This window comes from Podarcis muralis, chromosome 10 (genome assembly GCF_964188315.1).
Source record: "Podarcis muralis chromosome 10, rPodMur119.hap1.1, whole genome shotgun sequence".
NCBI classification, from domain to species: Eukaryota; Metazoa; Chordata; class Lepidosauria; order Squamata; family Lacertidae; genus Podarcis; species Podarcis muralis.
In genome coordinates this window covers 42,147,460-42,162,657 of record NC_135664.1, presented here as the reverse complement: position 1 = coordinate 42,162,657, position 15,198 = coordinate 42,147,460, and the positions used below count along the sequence as shown (strand labels likewise).

The window sequence follows — 15,198 nt, the reverse complement described above, 5'->3', positions numbered from 1 at the left end:
TTTATAGCATCTACCTTGCACACTACAGAAATGAATTTCAACAGAGACAAATGTAAAGTTCTACATTTAGGCAGGAAGAACCAGCTGCACAAATATAAGATGGGGGCACCTGGCTTGTAAGTAGTACATATGAAAAGAAACTCAGAGTCTTAGTAGACCACAAGCTTAACACGAGTCAACAATGTGATGCAGCAGCAAAAAAGAAAAGAAAAGAAGCTAATGCTATTCTAGGCTGCATCAACAGAAGGAACAGTCCCACTTTATTCTGACCACACCTGGAATACTGTGTCCAGTTCTGGACACCACAAGTTAAGAAGGATATTAACAAGTTAGAATGTGTACAGAGGAGGGTGACTAAGGTGATCAAGGAAGTGAAAACCAAGCCTTATTAAGAATGGTTGAGGGAGTTGGATATATTTAGCTTGGTAAAGAGGAGACTAAGAGGAGCTATGATAGCCATCTTCAAATATCTAAAGGGAAGATAGAGCAAGCTTGTTTCCTCCTGGCCCAGAGGCTATGATCCTTGGGGTCTCTTCCAGCTCCACAATTCTATGATTCTATTATTTAGTTTTTCTTTTAATTAAGGGCTTAAGTCTAAATTCATTTAAGAAGCAGCTTTCAACAAATGTCCTTAGGCATAATTAGTTTAAATACTATTAAATATTGTTATGAGTTTGGGGACAAGGGTAGGCTGTATGCTTGAGGCCCCTTCGAATTCCTGGATACAGCACAGATTCAATTCCTGGAAGAGCCAAGCTAGCTTCCTGGTGGGGTAATGGTTTTCTAAGGATGGACTATTAAGGAAACAAAGGAAGTGGCTACCTGTGCCAAAGAGAAAATGGATGGGCCCCCTGCCCTGAACTCACTGGTAGTTAGAAAGACAAAGGACAGAGTTGGGAGTTGTGTGTGAGAGCTAGAAGCGAGAAGCAGCAAGTTGCTCGATGGGCAGCTGGGAGAGACAGAGCCGTGCCCAATTCCTGTTTGAATCGATCCTGCAGCTGTGGGAAAAGCAAGAACTTCTTGGGGTGTCAATGCTGCAAGCCCCTCTATTGTAGGCTCAGGTTGTATATTTGTGTAAACAAGCCATGTATCATAAAGAAACCACAATCTCAACTGTCCCTCATTCCAAGGAAACCAAACCCTTCAAAAGAGCCCTGGAACCCCTGGAATCTTGCATCGTCCAGAGATTGGGTGTCATGCAACAAGAGGAAGGAAATATTACAATCTGGACCTCCTCCAAATGTGATGATTACCAGCTTCTTTCAACACAAATGACAGGTATATGATATCAAACTGATATATTAATGTAATTTTCTAGTGAGTTTAACTGATCATGACATATTGAGGAAATCAGCCTTGCATCTACAGAGGAGAAATAAGAATTGTTGTTGATCTTGCTATGACACTGCGACCCTTGTAGGATCTAGAACTGACATAAAAGATATCTTGAGGATCAGACCTCTAAAATCCCTTATGCATTGGAAAGTTTGCTGGCAATACTTTTGCTGCATGGTTTTCACAGAAACACACAGCATTACGGCTTCTTCTGCTGATATCACTAAAACAAGGTCCAATATTTTATCAACCTCTGTTCAGCTTTAGCTGCAGAGTTGCTTCCCTCTAGCTCTGCAGTTTCCTATCTTTATTAGTCTTGAATTATTTAATACTTATATTTCAGTAGCACCAAGAGACTATGAGGGGGCTCACTGGAGCAGTTGTGCTTTGCATTGCAGAAAGACAGCCATCATTCTTGCCCTAAAGGTCTTATAAGCAAGTAAAAAAAAAATGCTGCAAGATTGTTACTATTTGACCTTGATATTTTCATGTTATCCCATCATTTTCTCACCTATAAGACACTGATGCTGCATTTTGTTGTTAGACTGATATGTATTCCTTAGACTCAAATCTTAACAACACTTACCAAGTAATCCTAATAAATTGCATGGGATTTCCTTCTGAGTAAACGTGATTAGGATTCAACTCTTTCTTCAAGTGTCTTAAGAGTGCTGCAACCATGTACAGTGGTACCTCGGGTTAAGTACTTAATTCGTTCTGGAGGTCTGTTCTTAACCTGAAACTGTTCTTAACCTGAAGCAGCACTTTAGCTAATGGGGCCTCCTGCTGCTGCCGCGCCGCCGGAGCACGATTTCTGTTCTCATCCTGAAGCAAAGTTCTTAACCCGAGGTACTATTTCTGGGTTAGCAGAGTCTGTAACCTGAAGCGTATGTAACCTGAAGTGTATGTAACCCGAGGTACCACTGTATTGCACAAATAGGCAATTCCTGGTAATGTTTGTCATGTACAAACGTTCCTAGTAGTTACACTTTAGGCTGTACAGGTGAGGGAATTACAGAACTGTATTTTTTTAAAGAAAAATTATCTGCACAAAGAAAACCATAAAGAGTTATGGCTAGACTTATTTCTGACATACAAGTTTTCTACGTATGAGAGGGCTTTCTTCAAGGAGGGTGAGCACTCAAAAGCACAATATCTCACCAACAGTCTAAAATGGTGCAGCCCACGAATGATTCCACCACATAATAAAGTGGTTTGTGTAGCTTAAGTCTGACAAAGGGTCAGCAAGCAAAAAATGACATAGTATCTCCATCACCACAATGCAGTGGGTTTTTATTGATTACAATTTTAACTTGTCCTTTCCAGTGCTGGATTAAACCCTGTGGAGACCCCTAGGTAGTCGAAATCTTGGGCCCCTCTCGTGTGTGTGCTCTAGTGGGATAACACTGAACTAAGAAAGCTTGATTCTAATTTTATTTCAAGATCAAATCAATATTATTTTGATCTGCTGTTGCAGGGCCCCTAAAAGGCGTGGGGCCCATAGGCCAGTGCCTACTCTGCCTATTTGGTTATCTGACACTGGTCCTTAGTCCAAAGAGCTCAGAGCAATGTACAGAGTTCTCCCATTATGGCCTTACAATGACCCTGTAGGTTGGACTGAGAGAAGGCTGTGGCAGAGCAAGAATTTCAGCCTGAATTCGTCTGGTTAAATCTGTTCTAGCCACTACATCTCACTGTTAAGGAACATAAGAACAGCCCTGCCGGACCAAAGGCCTTTTTAGTTAAGCATCCTGTGTCCTGCAATGGCTAGCCAGGTGCCTAAAGGAAGCTCACAAGCAAAAATGAGCACAAATGCCTTCTCCCACTGATGCTCTCCAGTCATATTCAGAGGCACACTGCAGCTGATCCTGAAGATAGTCTACAGCCCATCATAGCAGCTTCCATGAATTTGTTTCACCCCATTTAAAGCATTCTGAGTTGTGGGCTATCACCATATCTCACGGGAGCAAATTCCATAATTTAACAATGTGCAGAAGCACTTCCTCCTTTTTTGTCCTGAGTCTGCTACTAGTCAGCTTCATTGGAGAACCTCAAATTCCAATATTATGAGGGGGGCAGGGACATCTCTCTAGCCACTTTCTCAGCAACAGAACACATTAATCTTCACACCCTTACAGCCAACTCAGATGTTAAAAAATATATGCAACACGGTCATTCAAAGATCTAAGCTTTTCATATAAAAGGTTGGGGCAGTTGTCCTACACAGTTGATTTTGCAGGAAGAGCAGCAATTTCATATATATATATATTATGAAAGAGGCAAAGCATTTTCTTCCACAGGTGTCAAGCCCTGAGGATAAACTGAGGTTTGTTTTAAAAGGAAGAAAATGCTTCCAATCTGCTTCTTGTAGTCAGAGAGGAGAGAGAACAGGGAGAGTATGAGAGTGACGTTCATTTACACGATGCTACACTAGACTATGGGACGTGGGTGGTGCTGTGGGTTAAACCACAGAGCCTAGGACTTGCCGATCAGAAGTTCGGCGGTTCGAATCCCCGCGACGGGGTGAGCTCCTGTTGCTCGGTCCCTGCTCCTGCCAACCTACAGTTCAAAAGTACGTCAAAGTGCAAGTAGATAAATAGGTACTGCTCCAGTGGGAAGGTAAACGGCATTTCCGTGCGCTGCTCTGGTTTGCCAGAAGCGGCTTAGTCATGCTGGCCACATGACCCGGAAGCTGTACACCAGCTCCCTTGGCCAATAAAGTGAGATGAGCGCCACAACCCCAGAGTCGGCCACGACTGGACCTAATGGTCAGGGGTCCCTTTACCTTTACTTTACACTAGACTATGGTTTTATATTACAACCAAACCAGCAGGTCCTTTATCCTTGGGGAACTGCCAAGGTCTCAGAAGCCTAGTAGGGCCCACTGCTACCTGTCCTGGACCCTCCTAGTGCACCAGCGGCGTAGCATGGGTTGTCAGCACCCGGGGCAAGGCAAGTAATTTGCGCCCCCTAACCCGTGGATTTGCGCCCCCTAACCTGTGGATTTGTGCCTCCTAACCCATGGATTTGCCCTAACCCCAGATGTTGTGCCCGGTGAGGCCGGCCCCCCCTGCACCCCCCACGCTACGCCACTGTAGTGCACTATGAGTAAAGGACAGATGCTCGGAGTGCTGACAATTTAGCCAGGTAAGTCCACAAGGACTAACCAGCAGAGGACACTTTGCCCAAAGTCACTTTAGCCCTGGAGTCAACCTTCTGTCCATCAGCAATCTCTCGTTATGGCTGGGAGACCTAAATAAAATGAGCTCAGAATGAACTCAAGACAGCATTTACACTATTGCGTCTAAGGCCAGGAAGATATGTAACCAGAGGGCAATGAGATTGCTAGTCAGCCTCTGTTTTTCAGACTCATAGTCATGGTGCTAAGGATGGGGAAGAAATTCTGTTTGGTCACATTTTAATTTGAACCATACCTACCTTGCGTTTCCCCAAACAGTACATGAAATGAGTTATCCTGTAAAATTCACATCATGAATTTTGTGATGTTCTAAAAAAGAAAAAAAAAGTGTGTACAGAATGAGTGTATAAAATGCATATATTTTTGTATTCAAACATACAAAAATGATTATATTAAGAAAAATTGCTTGCAAACATGTGGATACTAGGAAACTGCATAAAAGTCTGTATAATAGTAGAAATGTGCTCTAAAAGGATAGCCTTTTCAGAAGAAAAAAATCACAAACTGATTCAGAAATGTGGCAAAGTAAACTTAAGACTGGGTGAAAGAGGAGAGAGAAACTGAAATTAACAGTTTTGTCCATCCCTTTCTTGTGCTATTCCTTAATCAGATCTTCACGCCCCTGAAAGATATAGGAGCACTTTTCTTGGTCCCATGAACATCTTCCAGGTGACACACTAATGTACTTAGTGCAAAGTACTCCTAGTATTCAGAACTCTTGGAAGATCTGAGCACTGCCATGCTAGCTTCAAAATATAAATTCTGGTTTTGTTGTCCTAGTATTCACTATGATTTTTTAAGCAGGGGGTTCCAAAACAATGTCTATGTTGTCAATAAAGCACAATATTCATATTTAACACTAGAAGTAAATCACAAGAAACCCAAACGACTTCCCATCTGCTCTCATGAATTAACTTTAGGAAATCGTATGTACGGTAATATAGAGATTTCTGTCTGCATATCATAAAGCCCTGACATATCCAGGCTTTCATTAAAAAGGCCCTGAGATGTGACTTGAATAACAATCTGTCTCAGCTAATTAGTATTTTCAGTTCAGCATATTCACTTTCAGACGTATTGCTGTTTGCACATGGTAATTTAGGTAAACAGATCCCATCCACAGCTGCATCAATTAACACTGCTAATCAAAACTGAATTCAGGTAATTAGGCACATTTATGCAAAAAGTGTGTAATTTAGGGGGGAAGCTGGATCCTGTAGTAATAGTTCAATAAGCAGAAGTCTTTTCTTTCCTTTTTTTGCAAATAAGATGAAGAAACAAGGGTAATTTAGCCAAAATGAACATGAATTGCAGACTCAGTGAAAAATATCTAAATTAAATCTCAGCAATTAATTGACCTGTATTTTCAGAAACTGTATGCATATAAATATAATTAGACCCCCTCAATATTTTTTGATGGATTCCCACTAAAGAACATTCAAGGTTAATGTATCTACAAACAGATATCAACGTGAACTTTGCTGGTAAAATTTACTATGGCAATTTTGCAAAAAAAATAAATAAAAAAAATTAAAAATACTATTCACAAAGCACTGATTATTTGCATGAATATAAACATGTTTCATTATTTTAAAAGTTTCTCCTTAAGTTTTCCATCCTTAGTCCACTTAAAAGTACATGGGACAAAATGAAGGAAACCATTTGGGAAAACGTAAAGAACACTGAGTTATATATTGAGTGTAGGGAACAGCTCCATAATAAGAATGAAGAACAATTCATATCATTAAGGATTAAAGACTATTAAAGAAAAAAGGGACATGTCTTAGAGGAGTGTGGAGTTGTCACGACCATGGAATCCAACAGTGGTCACAACATTGATTTGGATTGTCACTAGCTAAGGAGCCAGATGGGTTTCCCATCAGTGATCAAGGAACCATTGTGTGGCTTGAAAGAGCCCACTGAATCTGATGCCATAGCACAAGGTCATGTAGACTGGGGACAGGACTTCATGGTGACTCCCTTTGAGCTTGAGAAACCAAGTCCCCCCTCCCCACTCTTTCCCCAGTCCAAACTCACAAGGAGCAGAACAGGAAGGGAGCAATGGAACACAGGAGAAATGCCTCCTGTGTTGGTCCTTTACTAGACTATAGTTATCCAAAAGGTGACAGCGTTTAGGAGAGGTAGACCGGAGGCAGCCACTGTGATGTAGGAATACATTTTAAAACACAATTCACAGCACCTAAATTTATACGTGGATCAGCACAGAACATCTCCCAATGTTTTGATGTAGTATTGGTTCAAAAACAAATAGAAAAATACTCATTTTGTGGGGAAACGCACACAACATGCATATTTTAGGGAATAATGCATAGAAAAGCAGAAAATTTATATTTTAGGAGAAAGAGCCTACTAAACTGGTATATCAGGGAGAGAACTGCATACAATTTAAATGCTATTTTTCATGAGTTGTTTCTTTTAATCTGCATAAAAGAGGAGAGAATGGAATAATGCTTAACCTCACGGAAAACTGACATGAAACTGAAATAGATTCATCTATCCCTATTTCACTATACAAATAGCAGATCTTCCTGTGACCCTGCCTCTTCTGAATCTCTTACCCATCACCACAAACAATATGCAATAGCCGTGCATGCTGTCATCAGTATGCCACTGTCTAGCCCAGTGTTTCCCAACCTTGTGCCTCCAGATGTTTTTGGCCTACAACTCCCATCATCCCTGACTAGCAAGACCAGTGGCAAGGGATGATGGGAATTGTAGGCCAAAAACAGCTGGAGGCACAAGGTTGGGAAACACTGGTCTAGCCATCAGTGCTACATTATTTTTTACGTTTCCCCCCACCCCCTTCGTCCAGGGAGCTCAGAGCAGTGTATGTGTAAGCCACTTTTCAGACAACTCTATGCAATAAGTTAGGTTTAAAAACTGAAACAAGGTCACTCAGGAAGCTTCATGTTGGAGCGGAGATTTGAACCTGGCTTTCTGCAGTCCTAATTTGACATTCCTACACTAAACTACACTCTGCAGTTTCTGTCAGAGATAAAAGCAGCGCCTTTATCTTATGAGTGCACCGCATGGTTGATTAAGAGGCGACAAGATCAGGTCATTCATTTGTAAGCCCATCGAAGAAATTTATTGTTGCTGCAATCTGCCCTATTCCATTTCAGCCAGGGAGACTATAGACCTATTTTATTTTTGAAGAAGCAAACAGTAAAGCAAGATCTATTAAAGAGCCACTTTTTATTAATATGGTAGTACAGTAGAGCAAGGGACACGGGTGGCGCTGTGGGTTAAACCACAGAGCCTAGGACTTGCCAATCAGAAGGTCGGCGGTTCGAATCCCCGCGACGGGGTGAGCTCCCGTTGCTCGGTCCCTGCTCCTGCCAACCAAGCAGTTAAAAAGCACGTCAAAGTGCAAGTAGATAAATAGGTACCACTCTGGCGGGAAGGTAAACGGCGTTTCCGTGCGCTGCTCTGGTTCGCCAGAAGCGGCTTAGTCATGCTGGCCACATGACCCGGAAGCTGTACGCCGGCTCCCTCGGCCAATAAAGTGAGATGAGCGCTGCAACACCAGAGTTGGCCACGACTGGACCTAATGGTCAAGGGTCCCTTTACCTTTACCTTTTTACAGTACAGCAACTTCAAGAGTACTGTAATGTGTTGAAAACAGGCAGGGGCAGCTACGTAACTTGTGACCGCCAGGTGTCAGATTCCAACTCCCATAGACCATGCTCCATGGTCATGGATGATGGGAGTTCAAGTTCAAGGGCATTCTGAGGGTCACCAATTAACCACTCTGGTTTGAGGACTTAGGCAGAGTAGACCCACTGAAATAGATGGGACTTAAGTTAGTCATGACTATCTTAAATTCCATTGATTTCAGTCTGGATCCAATTCTATATTTCTATAGCAAATTTTACATTACAAAGTGCTTTACAAATCGATTTTGTTTACCCCCACAACAATCCTGTGCCCTATCTGTCATCCTCCCACAGTCATACATTATAATAAAGTCAATAAAACAAAGTTAATATGGAACTCATTATCATGACAGCAAATCATATATCTAATGTGGCTAAGCAGCAAACACTTTGATATCAGTGCATCTCATTAAAATTCTCCTATTTTATTTGCTAATGAAAGTACATAGGCAACCACATGATGCCAAATATAATTTTCCATTAAACCACAGATGCTTATCCAGAGACAAAGCTGCAGCATTGTGGGATGTGGGAGGGAGAAAGGAGGGAAGCAAACAAGAGAACAGCCTGGCAGATGCAAAACGCACGCTCTGGATCGTGGCCTTTAACCATTCACTTAACTTCTAGCAATGACGTTTTTAACATTACATGTAGATTTTTTAACAAATTGCACTGTGACTAAATTTGTGTCCTCCTTTCCCAAAAAAGGGCCACAGTGGGTGGGGGTGGAATGAAAACAGCGATGCAATTCTCGTTGACAAATGCCTTTGTCATGTTGCAGCAGGAATTCCATGGGAAAACTTTACAAAGGGTATTATTGATGTGTTTTTTACAGATGTCTAAAATAAATCTATCAGTCTACCTACCCATGGCAAATTCATGTTCTCAAAACAAACCAATATAACCCAACATTGATTTTTTTCTAAAATAATGTGTTATCTTTTCACAAGCAAACAACAAATCATTCATATATATATATGAATGCTACTATTATTCATTTTCTGGAACAGGCAGTGTGAAACTAATTGAAACCAGTGAAACAGAATATTTATGAAATACAGTATCCTCCTTTACACATTTGTGTTATTGTGTGTACTCTAAAAGGTTTGACAGATGGTTGATTCAGGGTTGTTATCTGAACAGACAACCTTTCTCTACACACCAAAGAATTACAAGGTATTGCAGCCTCCTCCACTGTCTCAGGTCCTTTCTGCTATTTTCTTGTGCCTGCGTTGAATTCTGAACTTCTTTTACCTTCATATATCCATGCAAATGAAGACCCCTCAGCTGTGGAGACAGGTGCTTCCTTGGGGTGAATGTGAATAGATGTGTGGCTAGAAGAAGTTGTGGCCGTGAATAATCACATGGGTCTTTCCAATCCAATCACGAGGCTTCAGTACTGCACAATAGGGAAAGCAGCTACTACAATGTGTATATAGCTAGCCCATTGATGTATCAGGGTGAAGTAAGCTCCTTCAGGCTGTACCATTATTGGGCAGGGAGTGACAGCCAAAAGCAGAAATTGGCATCCGAGTGATGCAGCAAGAATTTTGAAACCTTTGTTCCTAGTGGGTGGACTTCAGCTGGCACTGCATGTGTACTTGTGAAGGGGCCTCATCTCTTGCACAAAAAGGGATGAGGAAAAAGTTCTTAAATTGCCAGGATTCACTTTGAACTCACTTGAGTCTCTAATAAACCATTTAAATGTCAGAATAGCTGTTTAACTGCAACAACAATAACAACAACAACAACAGGATAACTGTTGCCCTGTCTACTGAGTAGACCAAAGATCATTTCACATCACAGCACTGTATGAAATGGTCAGCAAACCATTAATTTACTACTATACCATGTTTTCAGGAAAGATAAGTACTGTCTCTAAAGAAATCAAATTAAAGCTAGCTGGGTTTAAAAAAAGATCTTCTGACTGAGATGCTTAAATATTCCAGCCACAATCATATCTGAAAGTTTATTTTATGAGGAGAGAGAAAAGAGAAATCTCTATCCGAACTCTGCATGTTCAAAGTCTTATGTGTTGAACACAGATGTGCTGGGGTTTTTGTGTATAACTGTGATGGGAAGCCTGCCACCTGCTGGACTCCTCCACATGAACATTATGTGACAAGGTACATGTGAGGTACACACAATTTCTTATCTAGAAGTAACAGTGCTGTGGAACATGTATTACCCTTATAAAATTAAATTCTGTATACGAGCATTTATTAGCATTTGCCATATTACTAGCATTTGCCATATGAAACCCATAAATTATAAAGTTACGGCACTTGCAATAAAAACCATTTCTAGCCAAGCAGTTTAATTTGTAATCTCTTGACTGACAGATTATAACTTGTGAATTCATTTATGAAAATTGAGAGGTTTCCTCATGTTCAGTCCTGCAGCACTACAAGGCAATGCATGGTATTCAACCAAGTTTTCCTCAGATAGACCCATTGAAATTAATGAACACAATGCTGTTTAGATATTGCTTGGAAACCATTGTAGCAATATATAAATTGTGTAAACAAATAAAAGTAAGGGTAGGTAGTTTAATTTTGATGGGTCTATCTGAGGAAAACTTAGTTGCATACCAACTCAGATGATTATCCTGCTTACATTTCTTCTCCTGCATAACTATTTAAGGCACAGGGTCACCCTAGAATACCAGTCAGAACTCCTTAATATGCACATGCACAATCTTTGCTGGTAATTTGCTGGTATATTTCCATAAGCAAGGGGCTTCAAACAAAAGACCCTGCTAATTTATTTGGTTCTCTGTGGTCTCAGACAATACATTTTGCACCCCAAGATGTGCCATAAGGATCCCTAAGGATCCAGTGATTTTTAGGGCTAAGAAGCCATACAAGTTTTGCGTACAAGCAGATAGGCTACTGAATTCTTCCACAGTCTTGCTGAAATAGTTAGTGAACTGTGTCTTTAGTTCTGATGTTCTTTTTATTGCCTATATTTGTTGTAAATTGCTATATCTTTTCAGTTCCTTTATACTTGTTCCTTAAATCAGGACTTGAGGCAATTGCACAGCAAACCAGTATTCCTCACACTGAAGAAGAAAGAAGGCAGACTTCAGGATATGACTTGGGCAATTGATCCTCTTCCAAAACTTTATTTTTCCTATGTCTTTTCCAGGTTTGCTCTACCTCAGGCCACTTTCAGACCACTATCTTAGGTAGCTTTTAAAGGGAGTGTAGGCCAGCACATCCATGGAAGATATCAATGGTTACCAGTCATGATAGCTACCTGCTACATCTATGATCAGAGATGGCGTCTCTATGAATAGGGGCCAATTACAGGAGCAAGAGAAGGCTGTTGTCATCATATTATCCTTATGGACATCCCACAAAACACCTGGCTGGCCACTGTGAGAAACAGGAGATTGGATTCGCTAAGCTTTGGGACTGACCCAGTAAGGCTCTTTTTATATTTTTTGTTCAGAAATACTGAAATGGACCCAGCTTGCCATTTAAATCAGTTCATGGGCCTGAGGTTCCAAAGCAAGCCAATGTTCTTCATATTGATGAGGAGAGAAGCCAGCTATCAGGATGTGGACTTTGATACTCTAGAAGTGAAACACTTGTAGCAGCTTGTGAACCTCACAATTGCCAAATTGTACCCATCAAACTGAAGGGAAATAGACCTGATTGTGTGTGAAATATTATGGATGCAGCCCTTGGGCCTTTACAGGGGCACACTTTGACCCTCCAAGTCATTTGATTGGGGGGGGGTTTTACGCCCCTGTTATAAGTCATGAATATGTATGTATCCTAATTAGCAATAATTTATAATTATTTAAGAACTGCAGTATAGTTTTTAAATGAGGTGATAAACTGGCAGCTAGGCAGAAAATTTCATACACATGTAGAAAGCATGAGATATATCTATATATATATCTATTCAGTATTTACTGTTTCATCTCTTTCTTCAGTTTAAAATGTGGAAATAATGGCAACGTTCAAGAGAAGATGCATTAATACTAGATATATACACCATTAGCAAAGCCAAATGGTTCCTTCATAGTAAAATAAATTATAGTTGAATAAACAGCTTTGAATGCTATGTTAAACGTGGTTAAATTCTGTGCATGCATTGTCAAGTTTTAAATGCATGTTTTTGCAAGCCTCTAATCTCCATGTGATTGTCTGAGGCATTTGACAGAACAGGTGTATTATTTTAGTTTGTGCAAACATTTCAACATATATTAGGGGAGTTTACATGGTAAATTGAAAAGCAGAGAGGCAAAGCTGGCAGGTAGCAATTAGTAATATATATAAAAATCCAAAAGGAAAATAAAATGGTTATAAATGTTGAGGAGAATATAGTTAAGAGACCATTAAGCATGTGGATTGCTTAGTTCAAACACTGGGGTTAATCTAGGTCTCAAAGTGTGTGTGTTTTGTGTCCTGAAAGGGTTTACTTTTCCTTTCCTTTCTTTTCTTTTCAAGGTCATCCAACTGAACGAACTCCACACCAAGTTTAGTTTTCATCATTTTCACTTTTTTTCATGGGGTCCCATAAAAAGGTTTTTTCCCCTCCCCCTCCCTGGAGGGTGTTTTAAGTGTAAATGAAAGGGCTAGGTAGGATGTTGCTGCTGCCTCAGGCTCCTTAATTTCTCCACTACAATGCCTAGGACTTCACTATCTTCACAGTGTCAGTGGGAACTCATCTTTGATGAAAGAGAGAAATAAATTGAATAGGACAGGAGATTGCATATTTATTACAATTTTAATTTAAAATTTTTAAAAGATAGGAACTCTTAACTATGCAGTGAATGTAACGCCAGAATTTAACTTGGCTCACCAGTGCCGTTTCTAACCTTTGTGAGCTAGCAGGATAGAAAAGGAAGCAGGTTCTTAACTTTGCACTCTCATATATAAAGGACATAAGCTTCTTTCCATCTGCTATTCAACAAAAGGCTTATTAATTGGTTAATTGATTAATTGTACAGCTATACTGGAGGATATAGGCCAGTGTTTCTCAACACTGGCTGAGGCCCCAGTCTCATATAGGAGATTGCATCCACCAATCCCAACTGTATCCTCCCCAAATTCCACCCACACACCCTGGCCATAGCTACAAATCCACTCTGACCTAACCCAAGGTTGTGAGAAGGCCTCTTACAAATTAAAAACAAAATCTGCATCTTCTGCTCTATGGCCACAGGGCCTTTTTACTGCAAGAGCAGCATTTAATTCCCCGCCTTCATTTGGAAGTTGTGGAAGCCTCTCACAAACTCGTGCGCTAGCATTGTTACACGTTTTCTTCTGTTAATAATAATAATCTGTAAATAGAGAAAATTAGATTTCAGGTACTGTAGTAGGTTTCTCACCTAGACCTATTCCATACTGGAGCCCTTAATGCTGCTGACACTTTGCTTTTCTGCAATCATTTGTAGAAGTAGAACTAAAATGGTGGCTCCACCAAAGTCCTAAAGGTAAAGGTAAAGGGACCCCTGACCGTTAGGTCCAGTCGCGGACGACTCTGGGGTTGCGGCGCTCATCTTGCTTTATTGGCCGAGGGAGCCAATACAGCTTCCGGGTCATGTGGTCAGCATGACTAAGCCGCTTCTGGCGAACCAGAGCTGCACACGGAAACACCGTTTACCTTCCCGCCAGAGCGGTACCTATTTATCTACTTGCACTTTGACTTGCTTTCGAACTGCTAGGTTGGCAGGAGCAGGGACCAAGCAGCAGGAGCTCACCCCGTTGCGGGGATTCGAACCACCAACCTTCTGATCGGCAAGTCCTAGGCTCTGTGGTTTAACCCACAGCACCACCCGCGTCCCTTACCTAACTCCTACATTAGTGTTATAGTTTCTGGAAATGGGCATCACCATGGTCTGTATCCTTTTAATGGTCTGTATCCATTTACTGTTTACTCTTTTACTATGTTTTATATCTGCTGTAAGCCACCCAGGGTGGCTGGGGAAACCCAGCCAGACGGGTGGAGTATTATTCTTATTATTAGAGTAAGCTCCACTCAACAAACTTCACCTGGCATTTTAATTAGAAGCTGCTTTTTGGGACTTTAGTGATGAATTACCTCTTAATTTCCCCATAATTGTACAATTCCCCAAGCTTCCACTTTTTTAAAAAAATAAAATAAAATGACACTATTCACAGTCAAAAAGAAATGGAAGAAAATTAAAGAAATGAAAAGAAACCTGCAATTTAAAACTCCCATTGTTGGTAAAGAAGAACTAGTTAACCAGCTATGCTATGCCACAATGAACAGGAAGCAGTTTGTGTCAGATACTCCAATGAGGAAGTTTCTAGTTAAAGGCACAGTAGTGACTCTGAAAAGCCTCAAGAAAATGTTTGCTAGTCCACACTGGAGAGACTGGCAGTGGGTTTTTGTCTACTTGTTCTGCATGCAAATTAGTTGGGGAGCTTTGCATCCTGTCTTATATATACACACTAACACCTGCAGACTAGATTCACCACACTAGCTGCAGGATGCAAAAAGAGTTAATTTGGGAGGAATCTACACACATATAAAAACCATTCTGAAAATGCTTTTTTTTTTTGAAAAAGCATTTTTTAAAAATACAGTGAATTTTCCATAAGACTCACCATCGCCATCTAGTGTCATATTGTATATTGCACTTAAAGCACACTTAAAACTTTTTATTTGCAGCTGTATAGCCAAGTCCCAAGGAGAACTATGAAAAGGTGCCTCCTCTATACTATCCTGCTGGTCAGGTGCAATATGGCAGATCCGTATGTAAAATGATGCTAGCAAGATTCTTGAGGTGTCAGCATGGAATATAGGAGGATGTGGAGAAACATGCTTCAAGGAAGTGCACACAAAAACCAGTTTGAGAATTACTAGCATACAGCACAATTGTATGCATGTCTAGACAGAAGTAGAGTTACTGTGTGGTAAGTAAATATAGGATTGCAGCCTCAACTCATCTTGTTTTTTTCCTATGTAATAGCAGGTGAACTGAGGAGAATAATAATAATAATAATA

The 15,198-nt window shown here is 40.6% G+C and overlaps 1 protein-coding gene across 5 annotated transcripts in view; it reads right to left on the bottom strand.

Annotated features, from left to right (window-relative positions):
* The window catches only part of LOC144328977 (uncharacterized), a 106,689-nt gene that overhangs the window by 21,069 nt on the left and 70,422 nt on the right, over window positions 1–15,198 (bottom strand). The window lies entirely within an intron of this gene.